Below are 5,684 nucleotides of genomic sequence, written 5' to 3' on the forward strand. Positions count from 1 at the left end.
TGTAGATTCCAGAAATTCAACCCGCAAGTATGGAAAAATCGCGAAAAACATTTTTATGAATCTCAATTTCCATTTCAAAGATCTTTGTTCAAATTAATTTGAGGGGTGTTTTACAATTTTCCAAAAATGTATTCCTCTTCGGTGGAAATGGGGGTCAAAAATTTGGTGGGTAACATTTCGCGCTCAAATTCATTTCCAAGGATCTATCTATATGAAAAATCATTTGAGGCATGTTTCACATTTTTCGCAGAATCAAAGCATGCTCGGTCAAAAGTGCGATTCTAAGATTTTTTTAATAAATACGTGTTTTAGTGATTTGGGAAATTCCACCCACAACAGTGGTTAGTGCCATCAGTGCTAACCATCCGATCGCCCTCAAACTCATTTTCAAAGGTCTTTGTTGAAATTCATTTGAGGGATGTTTCACACTTTTCGAAAAATCCATTCCTCCTCGGTGGTAATGGGAGTCAAAGATTTGGTGGGCGCCCCTTCGCCTTCAAACTCATTTCCATGGATCTACATAAAAAATCATTTTAGATGTGTTTCACATTTTTTGCAAAATCTAAACTACTTTGGTGTATTTTAAAGATATATTTTGTGAATTTTAAGTTGAGTCCGATTTGCATCTAACTTATTTTCAAAGCTATACATAAGAATATAATAAATACATGTTCGCAGCAGTGGTAAAATGGGGGAAAACGTTCGTATGAGAGTAGTTTATTTACCGCCCGCTCAGTTTCAAAATCATTCTCATTGCTTTTTGAGAACATTGATTTTATTACATAAGTGCCACGAGCAAGGCCAGGATCTGCCCGATAGTATTTATATATAATTATTTATATCTATATATATCTATTTTATCTGTCAATAGTCAAGTCTATATAACCATGTCCGTCAGTCTGTCTTATACAATAAATATTTTTAGCTTTAAAGCTGTAGACTTAAAATGTTGCATAGGTCCGTCTTGTTGTTGCAGGCAATATCTTTGTTGGAACCGGTTGGATCAGACCGCTATACCATATAGCTCCCATAGAAACGATCTGTTGAAAAGTAAATTCTGGTATGAAAAACGTTTGTTTATCAAGATATTTTGACCAAAATCTGCAGCTATTATTTTCACTCTACTGTTAAGGCAGTGTAAGTGACATAGGAAAAAACGGTCGAAAACTTAACATTTGGTTGAATTTTTGTATTGAGAAACCTATTGACTGAATACTGAATTTCTTGTATTCTTTTATTTGACTTAAATTCTGCTGCCAGGAAAAATTGGTAAGACGACGGATATTGCTTTTGCGAATATTTATGTAACATGCAGAAGAAGACACGTGGGAAGACTTAAAGTATACATATATATCTATTTTTGTTCAGACGAGGAGTTGAGTGGATTTTCCCACGTTCGACTGTCTGCCCATGTGTATAAATGTGTCGATCGCAGAAACTACAAAACCCGGAGAGATAAGATTGGCCATTTTATATTGATATCTCGTTACAATTGCAAATTATGGATAAATGACGATATGTGTATACATATATTTATAGCTCTTCCGCCTGCGCTACACTATTTGAAAATCAATGTTGAATATATATATAAAAGCAGTTGGGCGCACATTGGTGTTTGTGCGCATAAATGCATCTTTAACTACCTGGGCCGTATTTTATGGTTAAGGAAACCAAATTATTGTATTAACTCGACTTCTCTTTTTAATTGTTTTTACTCCCATTTTATATTGCTAGCATATTATTACAGTTTATGTTAAAAGACGAATTTTTTTTTCAGCATGTGAAAAAATAGAATAGAATAGAATAGAATATATTAATGCTACGGTTACACTTGTTTATTACAGATGCACTGTACTATAGTTAAAGCGGACGAAAATAGGCATCCCTTAACCAATAAAGTCAACTAGCTTGTCTCCACAGCATCACGAGCTCTTAGTAATTGCACAAAATGGAAGCATGAAATATATTTATTGTGTACTGTTTGTAACAGTAAATAATATTTACTGTAAAAACATTTCAATGCTAGATTATCGTATAAAAAGGAACTGGAGAACGTCAACATTATATTTAATAATTGTTCCAAAAGAACACACTTATATACCTATCTGTGCAAGTATTAAAATGTATTTATTTAAATACGGGCAATAAAGAGGACAATCGGGCTGCTAATGATCTAATAGTCTGACTTCAGAGTAAACATTTGTTTCTTTATTTATTGTAAGCTTGGAATCAACGAAAAAATGTTTAAAGAGTTGCATTTGAATATTTAAGTAGACAGCGAACGCTACTTTAATAAGACTGCATATTCTTAAGAACATTATTTAAAAAGACGGTAGGGCTGTTTTCATAGATTTAAAATATAAAGAAACTTTGTTTTTTGTAGTACACATTTTATATTGTGTGTAAATCGGTCTTTTTAGCCTTTTTCAACAAATAACTTGTTTAAAACGTATTAAATAAGGTATATTTATATGAGTCACGTGTTAATCTGAAACCCGGCTTTTTTCCTTTATCTCTTTAAAGTTGCGGTGTGTAACAGGCAGATTTATTGACCATCCAATTAGCGATAGATCTGTATGATCTGTAAATACTATTCTTGAAACTACATGTCAAATTTGGTGGCTCTAGCTCTTAAATCCTAAGCGATTTGCTCAAAATACATTATTGATTATCGAAATACATTCTTACTGCGCGGCCTTTGTTCAAAATTTTAAGTCTCTAGCTCCTATAGGTGCTGAAATCGATGCTCAAAATACATTATTGATTATCGAAATACATTCTTACTACGCGGCCTTTGTTCAAAATTTTAAGTCTCTAGCTCCTATAGGTGCTGAAATCGATGCTTTCATACATACGGACGGACGGACATGACTAGATCGATTTGGCTATTTATGCAGTTCAAGAATATACATACAATATACTTAATGGGTTAAGGAATGCGTCTTCTGCCTGTAACTTTCGCTCAAAACCATTAAGCCCTTCTTACCCAGCTTTAATTGTGTGCATAAAAACGGAGGACCAACTTATCGTACATCGAGCTACAAATTCTTTAATTTACTATAATACATACTTAATTCAGGAAAGGGTTAAAAGCTTATGAGACAAACAATTGTTGGCCAGTAGCAGGCCTGTTTGCAAATTAGCACTTATGTGTATAACTGAAATGTATTTTTGAAACTTAAATATGGGTATGCAGAAGACTAGCAAGTAAATAAAAGAACCAAATCTTTAGCTGAATTAGTATGTTAATAACACTGTTCGAATTGTACATGTATACAGTAAGATATCATTTTGAAATTTAAGATAGGGTAGGCAATGTAATGATAAAGATGCTGCTAATATTGGGTCTAGCAAAGGCAGTATTTATCAATTGGATACAGAAAAAATTATATATATTTTTTTTTTAAGTAGAGAAGAGAAAAATTAGGTGTTAAGGAAAATTTTTTAATTTGTGCGTGTGCTAAGACGATCTGCTCAGTATTTTATTGTATTTTCGTTGCTTATAAGTAGTTAACAATAGGAGACATAAATAATACAAAAATGCGTCCGACTGTGAAACGGACCAGATGACAAATACCTGGCATGAAAAAAAAAATTTTTTAAACTACATGCAAGTCTCAACGTAAAACAAATATATGAGAATTATAGAAATACATAATTATATTTTAAAAATAATTTTAAATTAAACATGGTAATTTTGTGTTTGCTGATTCACATATTAACAGGTGCTATCAGGTAATAACAGAGCATATTATGAGTTTAACGTGCCTCTGTTAAAAATAACAGGCTCGCAAGTGCGCTATCACTGCGGCTCTTTTTGCGTTTGTACTGTAAAAACGCGCTGTTATTTACATTTCCAGACAATATGAGTTTAACAGTGGCTCTGTTATCGTTAACAGACTCAACAGTGTGCTCTAACAGAGCCTCCTTTTTGCGTTCGTACCGCAAAACAGCTTCTGTTATTTATATTTCCATACCATATGCTGAGTTTAACAGCGCATCCGTTATCGTTAGAAGACTCATAAGTGCGCTCTAACAGAGACCCTTTATTGCGTTCGTACTGCAAATTAGCTGCTGTTATTTACATTTCTAGTCCATAAGATGAGTTTAAACACCAACCAAACAACATATAGACTTAGTTTTGTGCAGCTTCATAAAACGGCATCGCTGCTTTTTTTTTATTCCCTCGCACTACAGCAAACTGCTTTTTTTTTAATATGAAATAATGAAAGGGTTTGCCACGTCGTTGCGAAATTCTTGCATTTTAGCTCGTTATCGTTGGTAAGGGTACCTAAGCGTTGCCATGTGTGCATTTAAAATATTTTGGACTCGCTATTCACGAAACTTGCATACTTTGTATATGAATAGAGGAATTTGTGCGCTTGTGTGCCTGTTAGTGGCCTGCCTGCCTGTCCCTCGCAAATTTGAAGTTTTTGTGATTTCTGTGTTTCGGGCGCTAAAAACACGCACACAAATATGTGTAAATGGGCAGATCATGGGCGCAAAAGAAAATTCATTATTGGCAAGAAAATGCATTATGAACCCGAACAAAAAGCGACTTTGGACCAGCCGCACAGAAAACGAGAGGACCCATCGCCATCCACTGATTGTCCAGCATATATGTATATATGTACGTTATTTGGCTAGTCGTTTAACAGTGCCTCAGTTATCGTAAACAGACGCGTAGGTGCGCTCTATTTGTGTTTGTGTGCATAAACGCATCTTTGAATACCTTTTTCCAACCCCATAGACAGTTCTCGCAACTGTCTTCACCAAATCAAAAAAAAAAAAAGAATACCTTTTTTTTTTGTTTTTGATGGTTAAGGAAACCAAATTATTATATTAACTGGTACAGGAGATTTTGCAATCGAGCACACCCGACTTCTGTTTTTAATTGTTTTTATTCCCTTTGTATATAGTTACCATATTATTACAGTTATATGTTTAAAAACGAATTTATTTTTTCCAATGTGCGATTCAGTAGCGGCAAACGCGGGCCACGCATATATTCCTGTCCTTACACATATGGTGCGGTGACAGTGGCTTACTATGTAAGTGACTATAAATATAATATATTAATGCTAGGCTTACACTTATATTGCAGATGTACTGTACTATAATTATTAAAGCGGACAAAATCAGGCATTCCTTAACCAATAAAGTCAACTCGCTTGTCTCCACAGCATCACGAGCTCGTAGTAATTGAAAAAAACGGAAGCATGAAATATATTTATTGTGTACTGTTTGTAACAGCAAATAATATTTGCTATAAAACCATTTCAAATCTAGATTATCGTAAAAAAAGGAACTGGAAAACGTCAACATTAATGTTGTGTCTTGCATGCTTGAAGTTTTTATTAAGAAAGAGGTCGAGGTCTTATATGCATATGTATGTGCATGTGAGGTTTTACATATCGATATTGTTATTAAGATCTAGTTCTACTTATCGATACAAGTGTTGCCACACGGCTGACGTTAATAATTTATTTATTAAAATGCAACGTATCCATCAATTATATTTAATAATAGTTCCAAAAGAACACACTTATGTACCTATCCGTGCAAGTATTTAAATGTATTTATTTAAATACGGGCAATAAAGAGGACAATCAGGCTGCTAATGATCTAATAGTCTGACCTCAGAGTAAGCATTTGTTTCTTTAACTATTGTAAACTTGGAATCA

General features: G+C 33.9%; 1 long non-coding RNA gene across 1 annotated transcript; it reads right to left on the reverse strand.

Moving 5' to 3' along the window:
• Positions 1-4,882: 4,882 nt before the first annotated feature.
• On the reverse strand, positions 4,883-5,382 carry LOC115766775. The gene is made up of 2 exons (XR_004018319.1): positions 5,116-5,382; positions 4,883-5,059 (listed from the first exon to the last, which is right to left on the reverse strand). It is a non-coding gene; the product is annotated as an uncharacterized LOC115766775 (long non-coding RNA).
• Between the last annotated feature and the right edge of the window lie 302 nt (positions 5,383-5,684).

The sequence above is a fragment of the Drosophila novamexicana genome, unplaced genomic scaffold (genome assembly GCF_003285875.2).
Source record: "Drosophila novamexicana strain 15010-1031.04,08,12 unplaced genomic scaffold, DnovRS2.1 tig00001222-arrow-arrow-pilon, whole genome shotgun sequence".
NCBI lineage: Eukaryota > Metazoa > Arthropoda > Insecta > Diptera > Drosophilidae > Drosophila > Drosophila novamexicana.